Here is a 22,549-nt window from a genome sequence, read left to right on the forward strand (position 1 = left end):
GAGGGGCTTAACAGTCTTCACTTAGTGTCACGCCTCCTATGGAGATGAGCTATACCCAAGGTCTTCTGTGTCCCCCAAGGAAAGAGCGAGAAAGAGATTTTACTGGTAAGTTATACAAAAATCTCGTTTTTTAATTCCCAGCTCCCAACTGAGCTTTGGAGTCAAGGAGAGCGGCTCTGTCTTTCTCCGAGTCTTAGCCCAGATCCCTCCCTAAGATTTTCAGTGATAGGAATATAGATCAATGGGCAAGGTACAGGATTTGGACATGGAACTATTGTCTTGGATTTGTCAGATCCTGCCTGTTTGACTTCAAGTGCTAATTACCATACAAAGGGTATGGGCAATAACCATGTTTTTCTCTGAATTTACTACTCTCAAGAACTGTAAATGAACACATTTGGTTCAGCATAAATGGATAGTTAAGGTAGTTGCTTGCGGTTTGTAGGGCAGTATACTGCTAATAGGTTCCCTTTAAGTGCACTGAGGCCTTCCTGCTTCGTTACCAGGCAACATTCCTACCTTTACAGCCCCGCCACTCTGGTCCTCCCAGGCTTGTTTACAGGTGAAACTCGAAAAATTAGAATATCGTGCAAAGTTGATTTATTTCAGTAATGCAACTTAAAAGGTGAAACTAACATAGGAGATAGACTCATTACATGCCAAGCGAGATATTTCAGGCCTTTATTTCTTATAATTTGGATGATTGACTTATAGCTTATGAAACTCCAAAGTCACAATCTCACGTACCTTTGCTCAGGGGGCATGGATTAATTAGCTGATTAGAGTGTGACACTTTGAGCCAAGAATATTGAACCTTTTCACAATATTCAAATTTTAAGTTGCATTACTGAAATAAATGAACTTTTGCACGATATTCTAATTTTTCGAGTTTCGCCTGTACTTGGCAGCAGCAATGTCCTAACTCTAATAACATGTCCCTGCTGCAGCCAATCACTGGCCTCAGCCAACGATGCATGAGATAGGGGAAGTCTGAAGGCTTAATCACCTTGATCTCTTTGCGACCTGGCACTGCCACCATCAGCTGTTTGAAGAGTCCGCAGTGCTCTGTTGAGTGATACGACCTCTTCACAGCATGCCAAGCACGGCACTAGGGATGAGCGAATCGACTTCGGATGAAACAGCCGAAGTCGATTCGCATAAAACTTTGTTCCAATACTGTACGGAGCAGGAGCACCGTACAGTATTGGCTCCGATGAGCCCAAGTTATTGCTTCGCGAAGTCTCGCCAGACTTTGCTCAATAACTTCATAAATTAATTTGTACTGTAAAAAAACATTTCCCGAACTCTGGTTCGGTTCCTAGTGGTACATCACTCCAGAGAATGTTTCCAGAGTCCAGAGGTGACGTGCTTTACACCACTCCATCGGACGCTTGGCATTGTGCTTGGTGATGTCAGTTGTGCATGCTGCTGCTCGACCATGAAAGCTCCCGGCGTAGAGGTTTTGTGCTGATGTTAACGCCAGGGAAGGTTTGGACTCTGCAGTTGAGTCAGCACAGAGCGTTGGCGACTTTTATGTCTTATGAGCTTCTGCGACCACTTTACGTGGTCTCCACTTCATGGCCGAGTTGCTGTGGTTGTTAAAGGCTTCCACTTTCTGGTGATGGTGGAATATCGAGGATGGAAGAAATTTCACAAACTGACTTAGACCTCATGCAGACGACCATATGTATTTTGTGGACTGCAAATTATAGATCCGCAAAAATACGAATACTGTCCGTGTTGCATTCACATTTTTTGCGGACCCGTTGATTTCAGTGGTTCTGTGGTGCACATTTTGGGGCACATTTATTAAAACTGGTGTTAATAAGGCCCTGTGCTGGCTGTGGGTCCATCGAAGTTATGAAGAGATGCCGGTAAAAAAGCAAAATGAAAAGTCAGTCCTGTGTCCCAACACCGACAAATTACTTGCGCTGCTGCTGGTCCCGGAGTAGTGTGGTAGGTCATACACACTGGTGAATACAATATGAAGGGTTTTGGAACCGCGCTGCTCTGGACCAAGTCTCCCGATAAACGTGGATGGCAGAGGATGAGCCCCTTTCTCCCAACACCCAAAGGATCCAATCTTCAAAAGATCTCCTCCTCTAAGGGTTTAAATGGGATAGGCAGAATAGTGAAGCACCCTTTGCAATTTTTTCTTAAAAGGTTTTATTATACTCACAAGAGTTGGTAGACAAAAAGCATATAATACAAGATATCAGAACGTCAGGTTCCTGCCCATGGGGGAGGAGATCTTTTGAAGATTGGATCCTTTGGGTGTTGGGAGAAAGGGGCTCATCCTCTGCCATCCACGTTTATCGGGAGACTTGGTCCAGAGCAGCGCGGTTCCAAAACCCTTCATGAAGAGATGCCGGCCTCCAGCGCCAGTCTAAATGTAAGTCAGCTTCTTTGCTGTCTTACATTAGACCATTTTCTACGCCTAAACCAGGAGTAGAAAATGGTAAATGAGACGGGCCTGCCGACCCCTCCCCTTCCCCGCCCAAACCATGCTTCTTTTTTTTTAGACCTGGCGTGAGCGGGGAGAAGCCGCAGATTGCGGCGCAAAGGACCTTTTTTGTACTGCAATCTTTACCGGAAATACTCCTCATATACAGTACAGACCAAAAGTTTGGACACACCTTCTCATTCAAAGAGTTTTCTTTATTTTCATGACTATGAAAATTGTAGATTCACACTGAAGGCTTCAAAACTATGAATTAACACATGTGGAATTATATACATAACAAACAAGTGTGAAACAACTGAAAATATGTCATATTCTAGGTTCTTCAAAGTAGCCACCTTTTGCTTTGATTACTGCTTTGCACACTCTTGGCATTCTCTTGACTAGTTTCAAGAGGTAGTCCCCTGAAATGGTTTTCACTTCACAGGTGTGCCCTGTCAGGTTTAATAAGTGGGATTTCTTGCCTTATAAATGGCGTTGGGACCATCAGTTGCGTTGAGGAGAAGTCGGGTGGATACACAGCTGATAGTCCTACTGAATAGACTGTTAGAATTTGTATTATGGCAAGAAAAAAGCAGCTAAGTAAAGAAAAACGAGTGGCCATCATTACTTTAAGAAATGAAGGTCAGTCAGTCAGCCGAAAAATTGGGAAAACTTTGAAAGTAAGGGCTATTTGACCATGAAGGAGAGTGATTGGGTGCTGCGCCAGATGATCTGGCCTCCACAGTCACCGGACCTGAACCCAATCGAGATGGTTTGGGGTGAGCTGGACCACAGAGTGAAGGCAAAAGGGCCAACAAGTGCTAAGCATCTCTGGGAACTCCTTCAAGACTGTTGGAAGACCATTTCAGGGGACTACCTCTTGAAGCTCATCAAGAGAATGCCAAGAGTGTGCAAAGCAGTAATCAAAGCAAAAGGTGGCTACTTTGAAGAACCTAGAATATGACTTATTTTCAGTTGTTTCACACGTGTTTGTTATGTATATAATTCCACATGTGTTAATTCATAGTTTTGATGCCTTCATAGTAATGAAAATAAAGTAAACTCTTTGAATGAAAAGGTGTGTGCAAACTTTTGGTCTGTACTGTAGTTGTATTTCTGGTTAATAAATGACCCCCTTTGTATCCAAGTATAGAATTTTCTTTTTGCGGAACGGACATATGGATTCGGAAATCACAAGTATGATCCGTGCACTTTCTGCATCCATATGTCTGTTCTGCAGAAAGATAGAATACATCTGCAAAATGCAGACCACGACTCCATTGAAGTCAATGGGTCAGCAAAAATAATAGTGCAGAAGGCACATGGACCGCATTTGTATTTTGCGAACCCACGGTTTGCAGACCACAAAACTGACACTGTTGTGTGCATGAGGCATTATTACAACAGTGACATGGCTGTGTGCATGATTTTATACACCTGTGATAATGAGACCGATTGAAACACCTGAATTCAGTGATGTCTATATAGTGTATAATATAATGTCTGTATATTCAGATATATATATTTTTTTATTTTAGGTTATTTGACTTCCCACCAGATGTTATAGAACTCTAATGGGCCAGGAGGATAGCCTTATTTAACACCGGTAAGTAAATTTGTCAGACCCCCACCCAACATTTTGTAGCTAATCCAGTCAATGTGCTTTTACATCTGTATAGTGAGAAACCCCTGTTTAATATTCTCTTATTATCCAGGTTTAGACAAAAAAAAATCTTCCCCCTCCCCCCAGAAACTCCGCCAATGGAATGTGTTTGTAATTGTAGTTTAGTCTCATTCATGTCAGTGGGGATGAACTGCAGTACCAAACACAACCCATAGACAAAAGTGGCGCTGTTTCTTAAAGAAAAAGTATTTTTCCGAAACTTGGACAATCCTTTCTTAAGTCGTCAATATTGTTACCCTCCAAGGGGTTTTCCGAGCTATTTTAACTGATGAGCAATCTTTTGGATAAGTCATCAGTATCTGATCTGTGGGGGTCCGACACCCAGGACCCCTGCCGATCAGCTGTTTGAGAAGCCACTGGCGTTCGCACTAGCGCCACGGCCTTCTCTCAGCTGCCAAGGACAGCGCCGATCATTGTATAGTGGCTGTGCTTGGTATCGCAGGTCAGCCCCATTCACTTCTCTGGGGCTGAGCTGCGTCTAGGCCACTTGACCGATGAATGTTATGTCACAGGGAAAGCTGTGAGAACGCTGCAGCACTGGTGACTTCTCAAACAGCTGATCGTCGAGGGTCCAGGGTATCGGACCCCCACTGATCAGATACTGATGACCAATCCAGAGGATAATTTTCTGATTTATGGTGACTCCTACAAAGTAGATGTTTGACTTGGAAGTGATGCATAATAATGTCGAAAAGCCACCAAAAACCTGGGAGACACTTGAGATGAGCTGAGCTGGAGCGGTGTGGGTTTGTCTATGTTGTAGAGGAATGCTGGAAATGTATCTGGAGCCCCGTGCATTTGTTCTGTGTCATAGCATTCATTGTTTGCATTGCGTCTGATTGCTTCTTGCATATCTGCTCGCTGTGCGTTAGAGACGGTTCGCTGCTTTTCTAAACCATTGGACGCAGTTTGAATTCCTTATTCTTGACTCCATTTCATCCATGTAAGGTCAAAGCTTTTTATTCAGGTTGTTTTCAAACGCTGAAATGTCTAGGTCCATGCATTGTATATATGTACTTGTGTCTCTTAGTAGAAGCAGAACTGTAGGTATAAAGCAGTAGAAGACCTTACATTTGGCATTTTATTAAAGGGGTTGACCAGTTCCTAAAACTATATTACAGTGGCCCCAAGTCTATTTTTTGTGTGACAAACTTACCCCTGGTGTGCTGCAGAAAGCCTCTGGGTCCCCATGAGGGGTGTTATGGGAACTCCTGCACCCGCTGCTTCCATGTCGGTGATGTGATTCACCCAGGTGACTGCTCTCCTGGAGATATCACTGTTAGAAATCGAGTCAGGAATAATTGCAGGTAAAACCTGTTTTTACTTTCAATTTCAGCTGTGTCCACTGCATCCCGATTACCAACACTGATATCTTCCCATGTACTGAAGATATTGCTGTTCTGTCATTAATTACGCTACCACGGACCATAACCACGCCGAACTTGAAAACTGAAGTTCGCTCAACACTAAATGAGCAGCTAAAGCAGCCCCCCTCCCCTTCAGTCTGGAGGAGAAGGGGGAGCAGTTTCAGAGCTGACAGCCTGCAGGTTGTCCTTAAGGGGTTAAAAATGCAATAGTGTCCCTTGTGTTGTGTGCCAACCAAATTTACTGCAGACACACATTAAAAATCTACAATAAAAAATGTGACATTTTTGGGAGGGTTTTCCCAATTTTAACCTGACTGTTAAGAGGTTAAAGGAGTATTCTGATTATAACAAGTTATCCCCTATCCACAGGAGCTTTTCTACATGCATGTTTTTCACGTGTGTGAATAAAAACTGAAGAATAACGGTAACCCTCAAATCTCTTAGCCACGATCAGTGAAAAACTCATTGCATCCGGATGCCTTCCATTTTTCATGCAAGCTCCATTAATTTCTATGGAACGAGAGCTGCGTGAAAAATGCACAATATAGAACAGGATGTGATTTATTTTCTTTTTTTTTTTTTTTCCCTGAACGCAAAGATTATGCGGGAAAAACTACGCTCATGTACACAAGACCCTTTGATACGAATGGTTCAGGATTCAGTCTGGATACTCTGCCTTTGCTACATGAAAGAGACCTTAGATGCCATCCAAGTCTATTACAGACGTTACTTGCCACCCTGACTCCCCACTACAAACTCCCCAATATGCCAAACAGCAGGTACCGTATTTTTCGCCTCATAAGACGCACTTTTCCCCCCAAAAAGTGTGTGGGGGGAAAATGGCAATGCGTCTTATGGGGCGAATGCTGCCATTTTTGCTCTGCTAACACTGATACATCGCGGGCCGCGATGCTGCACAGCCCGGCCTGCGATGTATCAGCGGGGAGGGAGGAGGGGCTGGAGGCCGGCAACTGCTGTTGGAATCGCGACGGGGCCTTTTGCAGTCACTGTACTCTATTACACTGGGCCCCGCACACAGCAGTATCCATATGTAAAGTGTAGCAATCCTCTGCGGTAGCGCAATCCAGGTAGTACTCACTATGGCCGGTCACTCACTTCGTCACGCACATGCTCCACCTGCTTCATTAATAAAGTGGGAGGAGCATGTGCATGACGAAGTGAGTGGCCAGCCTGCCTGCTAGTACGGGAGTTTCATAGTGAGTACTACGTGGATTGCGCTACCGCAGAGGATTGCTATAATTTACATATGAATTGCCTACACTTTACATATGAATACAGTTGTGTGCGGGGCCCGGTGTAATAGAGTACAATGACTGCACCAGGCCTCGCTGCAATTTCAACTCCAGTTGCCGGCCTCCAGTCCCTGTATTGGGGTCACTATTTACACAGGGACACTGTTATGGGGGGGGGGGGGGGGGGGTGTAATCTGTGGATGCCACATATATAGCATAAGATGCTATATATGTGTCATCCACAGATTACAGATTCCCCCCCCCCCATAAGTGTCATCCACAGATCCCCCCCCCCCCATAAGTGTCATCCACAGATCCCCCCCCCCCCCATAAGTGTCATCCACAGATCCCCCCCCCCCCCATAAGTGTCATCCACAGATCCCCCCCCCCCCATAAGTGTCATCCACAGATCCCCCCCCCCATAAGTGTCATCCACAGAACCCCCCCCCCATAAGTGTCATCCACAGATCCCCCCCCCCCCGCCATAAGTGTCATCCACAGATCGATTCCCCCCCCCCATAAGTGTCATCCACAGATTCCCCCCCCCCCCCATAAGTGTCATCCACAGATTCCCCCCCCCCCCATAAGTGTCATCCACAGATTCCCCCCCCCCCATAAGTGTCATCCACAGATTCCCCCCCCCCCATAAGTGTCATCCACAGATTCCCCCCCCCCCATAAGTTTCATCCACAGATTCCCCCCCCCCATAAGTGTCATCCACAGATTCCCCCCCCCCATAAGTGTCATCCACAGATCCCCCCCCCCCCCATAAGTGTCATCCACAGATCCCCCCCCCCCCATAAGTGTCATCCACAGATTCCCCCCCCCCCCATAAGTGTCATCCACAGATTCCCCCCCCCCCCCATAAGTGTCATCCACAGATTTTCCCCCCCCCCATAAGTGTCATCCACAGATTTCCCCCCCCCCCATAAGTGTCATCCACAGATTTCCCCCCCCCCATAAGTGTCATCCACAGATTTCCCCCCCCCATAAGTGTCATCCACAGATTCCCCCCCCCCCCCATAAGTGTCATCCACAGATTCCCCCCCCCCCCCCCATAAGTGTCATCCACAGATTCTCCCCCCCCCCCCCCATAAGTGTCATCCACAGATTCCCCCCCCCCCATAAGTGTCATCCACAGATTCCCCCCCCCCATAAGTGTCATCCACAGATTCCCCCCCCCATAAGTGTCATCCACAGATTCCCCCCCCCCCCATAACAGTGGGTCATCGACAGATTTCCCCCCCATAACAGTGGGTCATCGACAGATTTCCCCCCCCCCCCCATAACAGTGGGTCATCGACAGACCACCATTAGTTCAATACCCACCAAAAGCACAACTTTTGGTTCAAATTTTTTTTCTTCTTCTTTTCCTCCTCAAAAACCTAGGTGCGTCTTATAGGGCGAAAAATACGGTATTTCAGACGTTTCAGGAGAGGCAACAGATCCACACATGGGTCTGTTGTGTTATATATTTTTTTATTTTTTTTATTTTTTTAACAGCGCCATGCTAGTCCTCAGGCTATGTCTGGTATTGCAGCTAAGCTATATTCACCTCAGTGAAGATGATCTGCAATACCAGACACTGCCCATGGACAATGGTGGTGCCGTTTGTGTGAAAACAAATCAGACTGTCATTAGTTGTGCTGTGAAACGTTTCTTGGGGTCCATTCACACGTCCGTAAGTGTTTTGCTGATCCGCAAAACACGGACACCTGCAATGTGCGATCCGCAATTTGCGGACCGCACATCAGACACTAGAATAGAAAATGCCTTTTCTGGTCCGCAATTGCGGACAAGAATAGGACATGTTCTATTTCTTTCAGGAACGGAATTGCAGATCCCGAAAATGCGGATGCGGATCCCGGAAATGTGGATTCTTGTCCGTTCCAGCCCCATTGAAAGTGAATGGGTCCACAAATTGTGAAATGAATGCGGACCCAAATTACAGACCTGTGAATAGACCTTTGAAACTTTTTTTTTTTTTTTTATGTTCTGCAGTTTCACATTTGCAGTCATTTGGGAACTAACCGGAGCTGGGAACGGTCGTGTGATGTAACGACTAATCCCCTTATTACTGCACTCTCTCCTTAGACCCTCCTCTGAACGTTCACACGATTCCATATGTTGCGGATTCTCCTATACGTGGCTGTATTTTAAAGGGAATCTGTCACTAAATTTTTTTTTTTCCACAATGAGGGTTGTGGTCGGTATATATATCGATAAGCTTTTTATTTTTGGCAGCCTGTGTCAGCCGATGCAAGTGTGCTCCGATACAGTGATGTCCTTGGAGGTATCTGTCGTAGAATCTTCCCACAGCCACCACTAAACACAACTGACTAGGCCACGTCTGAATAATGTTGGGTGGCCGACTAACAACCAGTAGGGGCTCATGCACACGAGTTCATTCCAATCGGGCCGCAAAAGATGCCTACAGCACACCATGTTCTTTCCGCATGCGTATGTCCGTTGCGCGGTCCCGCAAAAAAAATAAAAATAGAGCAAGTCCTATTCTTGTCTGTTTTGCGGCCAAGTGACAAAAAATGGTGGCATACACATGGCCAGCACCGCAAAATGGCTAAGTTCGTGTGCATGAGCCTTTTTTTCAGCGCCGATTCCCGCGTGGGAAACCCGCAGCGTAGTACAATACGAGCAAAGTGTATGAGATTACACTAATCTAATCTACACTTTGCAGATTTTTTCAGTGCGGAAATCGACCTGTTGTGCAGATTTCAAAATCCGTAGCATGTCAGTTATGTTTGCGGTTTTAGCTGCAGATTTCAACCTTTTTAAATGCGGATTTTGGTGCTGATAAGCTGCAGAAACGCACATAAATCCATGTGGAAATTGGTGTGGATCTTATGTGCGTTCACCTGCACCCGTATGCAGGTGGCCTTAAGGTGACCACTTTGGGTCTTCACGCACTGGGACGGATCAGTGTTCCCGCCTTCTGCCACGCAGGGCATCTGCTGCTGAGACAGGAACATTTGGCTACTTTTTATTGGTGTAGGGTGGGGTGCCAGGAGATTGTTTCCATAGTAGTTATTTCCTTTAAGTGCTTGTCCCTTTTAGTGAACATCCCGTCATTAACATTACCATAGAAACTCCAGTATCTGAGCGGAAACATTTCAATGTGCTGACGTTTCTTCGGAGGAAGCACTGCAGGCGAACCGTAGCTGCGTTTCAGTGCAGGATCCAGTCTGCTGCAGAGCGGCACAGCGAGAAGCTGTGTGGGTGCACGGCTGGGCATCCTCAGGGCTATACAGGCTGATGGTACCCGCTGCCATCGGAGGTCTTGAACCTGCAGCTTGCTTCGAGCGGCTGAGTAATTCCCTGGAGCTTTATATTACTCACTACATGATTACAACCAGTAAAGAGTATCTCCCAGCAGAAAGGCACGCCTTTGCTCCACCACTCCTGGTTTATAGGGCCTTGGTGCCACTTGGGGTACATATGCTGTGGAACTGCTGGGGGGGTGGAAGGGGGTAAAATTTGCTGCGTTTTAAAGGAGCGGCAACGTGGGTAAAATGTAACATAAAACATCAACACTTACTGGTCAGTCTCAGTATAAAGAACATCCCAAAGATATAAAATATAATAATCTTTATTATGGCCACAGCAAAACAAGAAAGTGAAAAATATTATATACGATAAAGACCCTATGAACAACCCCGAAATCTGTCCCTACATATAAGTGCGCACCTAATTCTCAATAAGAATAGTACTGGTACCCAGACAAACCGCAGATATAATCCAATAAAATAACACCCGATATCCAGTATCAAAGATACATAAATGCCCATACAGTATCAGAGTTGTCAGCACGTTGTCTACTCCACGGGTATCACTGGTAGATACAATGTGCGTGATATTGTACGGGCATTTATGTATCTTTGATATTGGATATCATGTCTGTTATTTTATTGGATTATATCTGCGGTTTGTCTGGGAACCAGTACTGTTCTTATTGAGAATTGGGTGTTGACTCTTTGATAAATTCTTTCCTTTGTGTCTTTTTACACCACAAAACCAGCATCGCACCTGCGCTTGAGGGTAGCAGTACTTTAAAGGGGTTGTTCCATGAACATAACCCCTTGTCCCCTTGCTCTATTAGGCCCTATAGATGTTATAGAAGGGCTTCCTTGTAGAATAGGACCCCCTCTGTTGAATAGAGATCCGTGCCGTGTAGTGTAGTGACCAATTGGGGCGTCTCCTGGTGATAGTAGTTCCTGATGTTGGGGTTAAACAAAAGCAGAAAAGTGTGAGATGTGCAGGTTTCTGAATCCAGTAGGTGTTAATTTTCTGCAGTTTAATGGTGAACTTTATGGAAGCCTCCAAATGCCCTTCTGCTCGTGCCTAGGGGATGTTAATAATTCAGGTGAATCAACACTTAACGTCTCTTCCTGTAATCATAAAACACCTACATTAGGAGCCTCAGAACATCTGCTGGTGGCTGAATGCACTCCACGGTATAGGATAAAAGCCTCAGACTTAAAGGGGGTGTCCTTGAATAAACACTACCGCTGAAGCCAGCGGTTTTCTGTAGAGGATCAGGAGACCATGGCGGGGCAGAAGAATGCAAAACGCGGACCGGAAGATGGAGAGACGGGAGCCAGCGGGCGAGGTAAGTTTTGTCAGAGCTTGGGATCCTCTGGTGCCCTTGTTGGCCAGTCCGGCCCAGAGTGTGATCTTTTCGGTAGTGGAGGTATTCTGCCGGCAATTATATATTCCCGGACCACCCCTTAAATGGCTCATTCCCACAACCCTGTTTTTTGGCCGCATCCGATCTGCAATTTTTGTGGGTCGGATGCAGACCCATTTACTTCAATGGGGCCGCAAAAGATGCACACAGCACAACGTGTGCTGTCCGCATCCATATGCAGCACCGCAAAAATATAGAACATGTCTTTATTCTTGTCCATTTTGCAGACAAGGATAGGACATTTCTACAGAGGGACGGAAGTTCCATTCCGCAAAATGCTGAACGTTCACGGGCAGTATCCATTATTTGCAGATCGGCAATTTGTAGACTGCAAAAATGGCAGTGGCCATGTGCATGAGCCTTAGGGTGCATTCACACGACCGTGTGAAGCCTGTGCTGTGGACCGCAAATTGCGGTCTGCTAAGCACGGGCACCTGCCGTGTGGCAGCCGTATAGGGATCGCGGCCCCTCTGCACTCCGTAGTGCTTCCGTAAGGTTCTGTTCCGCTACACCGGATTTGCGGACCCATTGAAATGAATGGGTCCGCATCCGTGATGCGGAATGCACACGGAACGGTGCCCTTGTTTTGCGGATCCGCAAATGCGGTCCGCAGCACGGGCTTCACACGGTCGTGTGAATGCTCCCTTAATTGTTATATCCACACCCAGAAAGGCGGCATTATTTTGGGGCAGCTCTGCACTCTGAGCCACATGTCGTTGTGTAGTGTGTGCTTGGTGGGGGACGTAGGCTGGTGGGTACGGTATATAGTATCCTGATGTAACATAACAGGATGTGGCTGCACAGTCTGAGTTTGTCTTTGGCCACTTTCACACGTCAGTGTTTGATCAGGGATTATCATCAGTGATTGTGAGCCAAGACCAGGAGTGGAGGGTACACAGATATAAGGTGTAATGGAAAGATCTGCTCCTCTTTTATTCTGCACCTGATTTTGGCTTATAATCACGGATGGAAATCACTGACCAAAAAATACAGGTGACGTATTGTAACAATGCCTATTCTTGTCTGAAAAACAGACAAGAATAGGACATGTTGTATCTTTTGGGGACTGCGGAATGGACATACACATGGTGTTCTGTCCACAATTTTTGCGGCACCTTTGAAATTAATGGGTCCACATCCAACCCGCAAAAAGTAGGAATCTGATGTGGACCAAAAATACGGTCGTGTAAAAGGGGCCTTAGCCTGGGTTCACAATTGACAGAAAATCCAGCTGAAAAATCTGCCGGCGTTTTGGTGCGTTTCCACAGCAAAAACCACAAGAAAGGCGCGTGTATTACATGCAGTTTTTGCGCCGGGAAAGCCAATGGATTTCACCCCTCCATTGTTTAATTCGCAATGCCGTACTTTTTCCGCTACTTTTTTTTTTTTTATATATATGCAGCGTGTGGATGAAAATTCTGAAATTCTCATCCACTTTGCTGGTACTGCACAACGCTGCGGACTTGCCGCACAAAAGTCCATAGCTAATCAGCCTTAGTGTCCCCCATGACATAACAGTGCTGGCGCATCATTGCTAGAAGTCTGCATTTTATCGCTCCTGTGTTATTCCTCCTGGAAATGGTTGCTTGCACTGGGTGTTAGGATTCCACTTGTCAATGGGATGTGTTTCACATTGCCCAATCAGTAGTGAGAGTGTCAGGCTGTGCAGGGACACACCCAAATAATAAGGAGAATTGTAACGCCCACTTGTCAGTTTAGTCGTACGTTTCCAGGAGGAGGATTTTTGTTCTTTGTTTTAGAAGTAAAAGCCGTAGTGGTGCCATATTGCTGCGTTCACACCGGATGACTTCTATGTTTTCTCATGTGAAAAATGCAACTTCTCGATTTGCCTCTAGCAGGGTGGTTTATTTCATCCACTTGTCTTAAAACCATGACACTTCTGCTTAGTGTTGTCCACTGGAGTTTTCCTTCCACCGGGTAGTGAGAAAATAAAAATGTAAGAAGTGCATTGCTGACATTGGGAAAATCTATGCAATTATAAAACGGAGCTGATTTGCTGTAAAACCAAAGGTTGGCGCTGCGGCTGCTACATGTGGAGTCTGGCTGGAGGTTGGTGCCGGGGACTGGACATCCTGATTAGTAAGGCTCTGTTCACACTTGCTATTTGATGGTTAGAATATCGCGGGGTTTCGAGCTATTCTATTTAGATATGTAATAAATAAATAAATAAAAAAATAAAACATCTCCACAGAGCTCTGATATGTAAGTGAAGGAGAAAAGACAAAAGCCGTATCCTCCTTATTCATCTGAACCCATGATGCCAGGGTCAACAGATTCTTAAAGGGGTTGTATCACTTCAGCAAATGGCATTTATCATGTAGAGAAAGTTACTTACTAATGTATTGTGATTCTCCATATTAGGGCTGCAGCTATCCATTATTTTAGTAAGCAAGTATTTTACCGATTAATCCAACGATTAATTGAGTACTCTAATAAGAAAAAGCTAATTGAAAGAACGTTTTCTATAAAAACTCATCAGCTCCCACTCCAGTGCCATCAGTTCCCCCCCAAGTGCCATCAGTTCCCCCTCCAATGCATTTAGTTCCTCCAACAGTGTCACCAGTTTCCCCTCCAATGCCACCATCTGCCCTCACTGCCAGCAGTTCCCCCACTCCCCCTCCTAGCCATCAATGCCCAGCCGCAGCGCCTGTCAACTAAAATACTTACCTTTCCTGTAGGGGCACTGCCGACACTCCAGAGATCTTCCATCCTCTTCTTCACGCGCTGCACTGGGGCCTGACGTCACACAGCAGCAGGTCCTGACGATGTGCGTAGTCAGGATCCAGTGCAGCGCTGTGCGGGCAGACGGGTGATCACGGATCGTGAGTAATGGCACACTCCATGTTCACATGGCACAAACGATTCATTTTTTTTTTATATATAGAGTTAATCGAGTAATCGTTTCAGCCCTACTCCATATTGCTTCCTTTGCTGGCTAGACTCCTTTTTCCATCGCATTATACACCACTCGTATCGAGGGGTTACAACCACCCTGTATTCCAGCAGCGGTGGTCGTGTTTGCACCCTATAGGAAAAACCTTTTCCGAGACAACCCCTTTAAGTAGCATTTAACCTACACATACTCAAAATTTGCCGAATTAACCTAGTCTAGTTATTAAAGGAGTTTTCCAGGCTTCTGATATTGATGACCGAATTTCAGGATAGATGATATCTGGTTGGGGAGGGTCCAACACCCAGCACCCCCACCAGTTAGCTGTTCCCTTCAGCCTCCAGAGCAGGAACTAGCTCTGTGGATGGAACAGGAATCACAGCGCTGTTCAAAGTATAGTGGCCGTGCTGGGTTACTGCAGTTCATCTACCACTGAAGTGAATGGGAGCTGAGCTGCAGTAACCCACTTGAACGGAGCTGTGCTTACATCAAAAGTGCTAGTTCCAGTGCTACAGGCTGCAGGGAAGAGCTGATCGTGGGGGTGCGGAGTGTTAGGCCCTCACTGATAGGATATTAATGACCTGTCCTGAGGATAGGACATCAATATCAGGAGCCTGGAAAAGCCCTTTAAAGCCTTAAAGGGATTTACAACATTAGAAAAACAAGGCTGCCTTCATCCAGAAAGTGCCCCACACCTTTCTATGATTTGTGCATGGTTTTAAATGGGTTTTCCAACTTTAATTAAATGATGGCTAATCGTTAGGATAGGCCATTACTAGCTGATCGGCAGTTTGACACCCCACACCCCTGCCATTCAGCTATTTGGCAGTAGCTTCAGTGGTGGAAGTAGACTGATCTGTATACTTTGTAGTGGGCTCAGCTGTCACTGCAGAGCAGATTCCATTAAAGAGGACCTTTCACCAGAATAAAACATCTAAACTAACTATACAGACATGTAGAGCGGCGCCCAGGGATCCCCCTGCACTTACTGTTATCCCCGGGCGCCGCTCCGCTCTCCCGGTATAGCCTCCGCTATGTTCATAGTTAGGCTCCACCCGGGGGAACCTGACGGCGTCTCTTTCTCCTATGCTGTAGCGCTGGCCAATCGCAGCGCTCAGCTCATAGCCTGCAGTGCATTTGTAAAATCTTCAGACCCTTTCACCTTTTTCACATTTTATGTTCCAGCCCTGTGCTAAAATAAAAATCAAGATCTTCCCACATTATTTGCACTCAATATCGCATAATGACAAATCAGATCCTCTCAAGCTTTGGTAGGTTAGATGGGGACAGCCATTTTTATGTCTATCCAGACATGTTTTATTGGGTTTAAGTCAGGGCTCTGGCTGAGCCACTCAAGGACATTCACAGAATTGCACCTAAGCTACTCCTGTGTTGTCCTGGCTGCGTGCTTAGGTCATTGTCTTATTGGAAGGTGAACCGTCAGACAAATCTGAGGTCCAGTGGACTCTGGATCAGGTTTTCATTAAGAATATCTCTGTACTTTGCTCCACTTAGCTTGTCCTCAACTCTGAAGTCTCCCTGTCCCAGCTGCTAACCCCACCTGACTTTTAGAATTGAGGCTAAAAAGTTAAATCTTGGTTTCATCAGACCAGAGAATCTTCTTTTTCACAGTCTGAAAGTCATTCAGATGCATTTTTGCCAACTTTTAATGTGTCTTCTACTGAGGAGAGGCCACTCTGCTATAAAGCCCAGATTGGTGGAATGCTGCAGTGATGGTTGACCTTCTGGAGGTTTCTCCCATCTACACAATATCTTTGTAGTTCAACCAGAGTGACCATTGGGTTCTTTGTCACCTCTCTTACTGAGGCCCTTCTTACCCGATTACTTATTTTGGTGGGGAGGTCAGCTCTAGGAAGAGTTCTGGCTGTTCCAAACGTCTTCCATTTAAGAATTATGGACTCCATTGTGCTCTTGGGAACTTTTAGTACATCAGAAATGTTATCCCCTTTGGTATCCCCTTTTCCAGATCATTGCCTCAACACCATCCTGTCTCTGAGCTCTACGGGCAGTTCTATCCTCGTCATGGCTTGTTTTTTTGCTCAGATGTGTATTGTCAGCTGTGAGACCTTATATAGACAGTGGTTTGTCTTTCAACGTCATGTCCAATCAACCGAGTTTACCATAGGTGGGCTGCAATCAAGGTGTAGAAACATCTCAAAGATAATCAAGAGAGATGGGAGGCCCAGAGAGTAAAGTTCCAAGTGTCACAGCAAAAGATGTGACTGCTTATGTCCATGCAAAATTTTAGTTTTTCCTTTTTAATAAATTTGCAAACATTTCTAAATTCTGTTTTCCCTTTCCCACTATGGGGTTTTGAGTGTAAAATGATGGGGGAAAATTTAGATTTTTTTTTTTTTTTGTTTGTTATGTTGCGACCTTGCACTAAAACAATGTGAGAAAAGTGAAAGGGTTTGAAGACTTTCTGAATGCACTGTATGCTCCATTGAAGCGAATACGACTGAGCTGCAGTACCACATGCACCCTCTATAACTTAAGGGAAGGTCTCTCCTGTTGTCCTGTGGACCGCTGCAGCCATTCACTGCTCTCAGCGGTGACGTGTCCCCTAGTGACTTGACCATTGAGCCTCTGCGGTTAAAGTTGCTTAGGCACGTGTCAACGCTGAGGGCAATGAATGGCTTCAGTCATGCACGTGACCACAGACATCACAGGTCTGGTCCACCAGGGACTAGAAGTAGCACAGAAGTGACCCTCAAGTGCTGGAATGGAGCGCTGGTGACCAGGTGAGTGGGGCTCTTTATTAAAAATGCGTTCTGGGCCTTAATTGATTTATTTCATTTTTGTCTTGGGGTTCGGACAACAATTAAGGTCACTTACAGACATGGTGGATTATGGAGTACATTTGAAAATGCTAACAAATCTGCCTTAGAAGGGTAAAATCACAGGCATATCTTTGTGGTGCATTTGCCCTGGATTTTACCCTGTTTCAATAAAATTTCCACTGTGTCTGGTCATATCCTAGAGGGCTAAAATGCTTAGGACAAATAGCATACCCCAGAGGTGTAGCCTGAGATCTGCTGTGTGTACAAGCCCTGCAGATGACTGTGAAAGTTCAGCATAGCTTTCTGCTGATGGATTCAGACCTCGGGGCATGACCTAATATTTCCCTCACATAATAAACACTGGTGGTTATTGTGCTTCCTGTTAACTACTTTCAGCTCACGCTGGATACAGCGCCGGCCGCCCGCTGAATGTTTAGTCTGTAGCGCTTTTACTTTCTGTCATTTCGGGCAGGTTCCCCGAGGGCCTCTGCATTGCTGTCCACATCCATCTTTGTTACAGCTAGGACAGGATCAAGCAGTTATGTAACTTTGTTTACTACGGTTTAGTATTTTAGCCTCTGGAGTACACCGTTGCATCACATTATTATGACTACTTTCAATGTCAGGAAGTCACATTCTGTAAGCCGGCTTAGTGGGTATGTAAGGTGTGTGATAGGCTGTCTGCAAACATATCCCGTGTTTCTGTTATGGGCAAAAGGGGCGATTTATCAGAGTTGCAAAAAGGGATGATCGTTGGCTTTCGGGCCCAGGGTGGCATTTCTGAAACTGCGCAGTTTGTGACCTGTTCTCATGCTGCTGTTGTGAAAATGTATTGTGAGAGGACAATTGGCACCATTCCGAATAAGTGATCTGGAACTGTGGAGCGCCACGGGCCATTTATGTGAGAAGTGAACGTCGGCTATGAAGGTGCAGACCAACACAATACCGTGGAGAAGCTCACCGCCAAAGTGAACCTAGACGTGTGTATAAAACAACAGTTCAGAGAATCCTACTGTGTATGGGGCACAAAGCACACAAATGGTCACCGCACCTCTGCTAACTAAGTTGCATTGGCAGCAAAGGCTTCAATTTTCACAGCAGTATCGGAATTGAACCTGTTTTGGATGGCAAAGGGTCACGTTTCTCCAATGAGTCACGTTTTCTGCTTCATTGAACGGATGGATGTTGATGTGTCAAGAGAGAAACCTCAGAGAACAAACACCCTGCAACCATTGCTGGAAGAACACAAGCTGATGGTGGCAGTGTTATGGTCTGGGGAATGTTTCCATGGCATTCTCTGGGCAACTCATCCATGTGATGGGCACTTTCAACCGCTTTGGGTATGAATCCATCCTTCGCGTACACTCCTACATGCTGATTCTTTCCTGGGGTGGATGTGATCTTCCAGCAAGACAGTGCGACATGTCACATGGCTAGAGAACGGCATGAGATAGGACATCTTTCTCAGGATCACGCTGCAGGAGACGCGCTCATTGTCTGATGATTGGACAACGTCTTAGCCCAAAGCTTCACTTCCCCTGAGAAACGAGCGACTACCCTCTTGTCGCTGAATTCTCTATGTAGCATAACAGGCACCGACAATAACAGCATTTCTTTGGAATGGATGAGATTATAAGATTAAAGAATAGGACCAAGAGTCAGCGGATCGGTGGCTATGAATGGTTCCTTTGAGTTGGAGTTTTATAAGATGTGGCAGGTTCTCTATAATATGAGAGAGTGCTGTAGTTTATATATTCTGACACCTTGAGCTGTCCAGATAGGTAGCACTGCAATTCTGTTGAAGATTACAGTGCAATACATGTGGATGGGTTTTTGAAAGACCTTTCATATAAACTGAAATTTTCTGTACAGAAAGCAACCATGCTGCAGATTTTCATATCCTCAACGTGAGCATTAAAGAGGTTGACCCATGAAAAATATTCTACAGTTTTTAAACAAGCACCTGGATCTGAATACTTATGTAATTACATTTAGTATGGCTACTGAGTTATAAAATAAAATCTATCTGTACAGCGCCACCTGCTGTTTTTTTTTTTTTTCTTTCTTTCACCCGCTCACTGAGATGGCTGCATATGCTCCGTTTCATCCTTCAACTGCCCCCTGAGCTGTTATAGGGAGAGCATGGACACGCCCCCCTGAGCTGTGATGGGGAGAGCATGGACACGCCCCCCTGAGCTGTGATGGGGAGAGCATGGACATGCCCCCCTGAGCTGTGATGGGGAGAGCATGGACACGCCCCCCTGAGCTGTGATGGGGAGAGCATGGACACGCCCCCTTAGCTGTGATGGGGAGAGCATGGACACGCCCCCCTGAGCTGTGATGGGGAGAGCATGGACACGCCCCCCTGAGCTGTGATGGGGAGAGCATGGACACGCCCCCCTGAGCTGTGATGGGGAGAGCATGGACACGCCCCCCTGAGCTGTGATGGGGAGAGCATGGACACGCCCCCCTGAGCTGTGATGGGGAGAGCATGGACACGCCCCCCTGAGCTGTGATGGGGAGAGCATGGACATGCCCCCCTGAGCTGTGATGGGGACAGCATGGACACGCCCCCCTGAGCTGTGATGGGGACAGCATGGACACGCCCCCCTGAGCTGTTATAGGGAGAGCTTGGACACGCCCCCCTGAGCTGTGATGGGGAGAGCATGGACACGCCCCCCTGAGCTGTGATGGGGACAGCATGGACACGCCCCCCTGAGCTGTGATGGGGACAGCATGGACACGCCCCCCTGAGCTGTGATGGGGACAGCATGGACACGCCCCCCTGAGCTGTGATGGGGACAGCATGGACACGCCCCCTGAGCTGTGATGGGGACAGCTTGGACACGCCCCCCTGAGCTGTGATAGGGATAGCATGGACACGCCCCCTGAGCTGTGCTAGGGAGAGCATGGACACGCCCCCCTGAGCTGTGATAGGGAGAGCATGGACACGCCCCTGAGCTGCAGCAGAAAAGACACTCCCCTTGAGCAGTCAGCTTGATATAAATCTAGCAGAGCAATGAATGTGGAGATCTCTGGATCCATGTTAGGTACAGGGCTGGTTCTAGCTTTGTTAGAAAGAGACTCATGTACTATATGATGTCTGATTTTCATGTTTTACATTAATCGTGGGATAACCCCTCTAAGCATGTACTATTTACATAGGCCATGGACATGCAGCTGGGGGACTACTTAACAGGATAAAAAAAGGATGCTGTGGTTTATCGTGCCACAGAATGCACTGTGTGACCATTTCAGAAATATTAAAGTGGTTGTCCACATCAGAATAATAAGACCTGTGTTCACACGGCCACTCGCCAAAGAAGTGAATGTAAGAGAAGCAGCTGACTTTCCCTTTTCTCGGTTTCTTCAGTGACCTCATTTCCTTTCCCGGTCATGTGAAAGGTCTGCAGTCCTGGAGATGCTACAGCAGTTCCTTATTTCTTGATAATTGTCTTTCTCCTGTGTCAGAAAATACTTTTTATTTGTTGCACATTCTATGAAATAGGATGCAGTAATTTATTTCTCAGATCTCTATACAGATCTATTTGTGGTCACGTTCACACAGTGTCTTGACTCCGGAAGTTCGGAGCAGGCTTTGCGCCAAAAAGCTGCGACGGCTAGGCGGAATCCGCTTCTCATTGTTTTTGATGTGCCCTTTCTTGGTGCTGTCGCAGTTATAATCCCCCAGCTGCATGAAAAATGTAAAATATGGGAGATGGATTCTGCACAGGTGCCAGCGACTTTTTGGCTCCGAATGTGCTCCAACTTTCTAGTGTCCAAAGACACTGTGCGAACAGGGCCTGAGATTCCCTGAAGTTCACTTGCATAGAATTGCCTTTTTGTTTTCTTAAATTTCTTTTTTTTTATTTTTTTTTCTTCAAAAATCTGTACCATGACTTGAGGCAGTTGACGATTGACATTAATTTTTGTCTTTCTTGCTGGACAGAATACTTTCAATAGGTAGTTGTCTTCCAGTGTGAAAAAGGCATCGATGTCTCAGGAGGCTATAAAGCGTGGGTCCCCAGAACATACTGTTGCCATGGTAACTGCCGACACCATAGACTAAGAACTGTTGAGAGACCCACGAAAATAGCTTTCCATTTAAAACTTCCGGAAATTCCTTGCTTTCAAGGTGTCGTATCTGAATCCAGTCTCTTGTCATGGATTCACCGCCACCCTTTCTGCGTATGAAATCCCTCATTATAGACTTGTTCCTCCAAAGTATCGATTGCTACCTTTATTTAATTTAGATTTTTTCTGTAGTCAACCCATTTGCATTTGCTCTGGCTTTTTATACACTGGAAATATAAAGCACATGCTCAGCACATCCTTCAGAAATATCTGCTGATCTCGGGTGGATCTGGGGGGGGGGGGGGGGGGGGGGGAGAAACCTGTGGTCATCCCCCTTGGTATTCCCCTAGTCAATCTGACTGCTAATAAGCGATCAGAGTGATGACCACTTTGGTGACAGAATGATCTGTGTATGCCCAGAAAATGTTTTTGGGCCTACTTAAAATTTTGTTTGACTCCTTGTTGTTATTGCTGCTATCATAGCTTTCTGTAAGGAACTGCTGAGAATATTCCAATTCAGGCAGCCATTTTTAAAAGAATCTAGGATTGTTCCAATTGACGCAAAATTATGGTATCCAAAAACTAAAAAAGTATAAATCTTGCTTCAGTAGAGTTGCCACTGTCTGTCTTCTTTACCAGTGCTTCTTAACCTTTTCACAAGTACCTCCTAATGGGAAGACTTTCGAACAGAGTACCCCCCCCCCCCCCCCAAGGAAGCAAACACTGTTAAATGTTCACAATGGCTATTCTCACGCCGCTATAATAGGCTGTGATCCAAGCCCCCATCAGCAGTCCCTTCATATTTGATGGAAAGAATAGTACAGCATTCAATGCTAATCTTCCTGTCAAAATGACAGACACCACATTTTCGACCCATGATGGATGACTATTACTATTTAAATTACATTCCACACTACCAAACATACAGGAGAATATAGCACTACATACCTATTACATCCATTAATGTCTCCTCCGATGTAGACTTTCTCTTTCCTCATCTCCTTTAGGACCAGACGACCATGATGATTTCTTTCAGCCATGTCTCGTCTCTGCAGAGATCTTAGTTTACTACTTTTCCACCATCCTCCTACTTTCTGAACACTCCATCCTGCCATCCCCAATACTGTGCCCGCTGTGCTCCCCAGTATTATACTGCTTTAAAAATACTGGTACCACACAGATAGTGCCCCCTTCAATAATTATTGCCACATAGTACCGTCAAAAATAATTGTTCCCAGCAAATAGTGCCCCTGACAGTAATAGTACTATAAGCAGTGTCCTCCAAAAATAATTGGGCTAAATTGATACTGTGCC

General features: G+C 45.9%; 1 protein-coding gene across 1 annotated transcript in view; it reads left to right on the plus strand.

The window, feature by feature from the left end:
* The window catches only part of WDR37 (WD repeat domain 37), a 198,847-nt gene that overhangs the window by 22,953 nt on the left and 153,345 nt on the right, over positions 1–22,549 (plus strand). Inside the window, exon 2 of the mRNA XM_040434222.1 lies at positions 3,982–4,049. The gene's annotated coding sequence lies outside the window, so the exon portion shown is untranslated. The remainder of the gene's footprint in view (positions 1–3,981; positions 4,050–22,549) is intronic.

Source organism: Bufo bufo, chromosome 5, assembly GCF_905171765.1.
Source record: "Bufo bufo chromosome 5, aBufBuf1.1, whole genome shotgun sequence".
NCBI classification, from domain to species: Eukaryota; Metazoa; Chordata; class Amphibia; order Anura; family Bufonidae; genus Bufo; species Bufo bufo.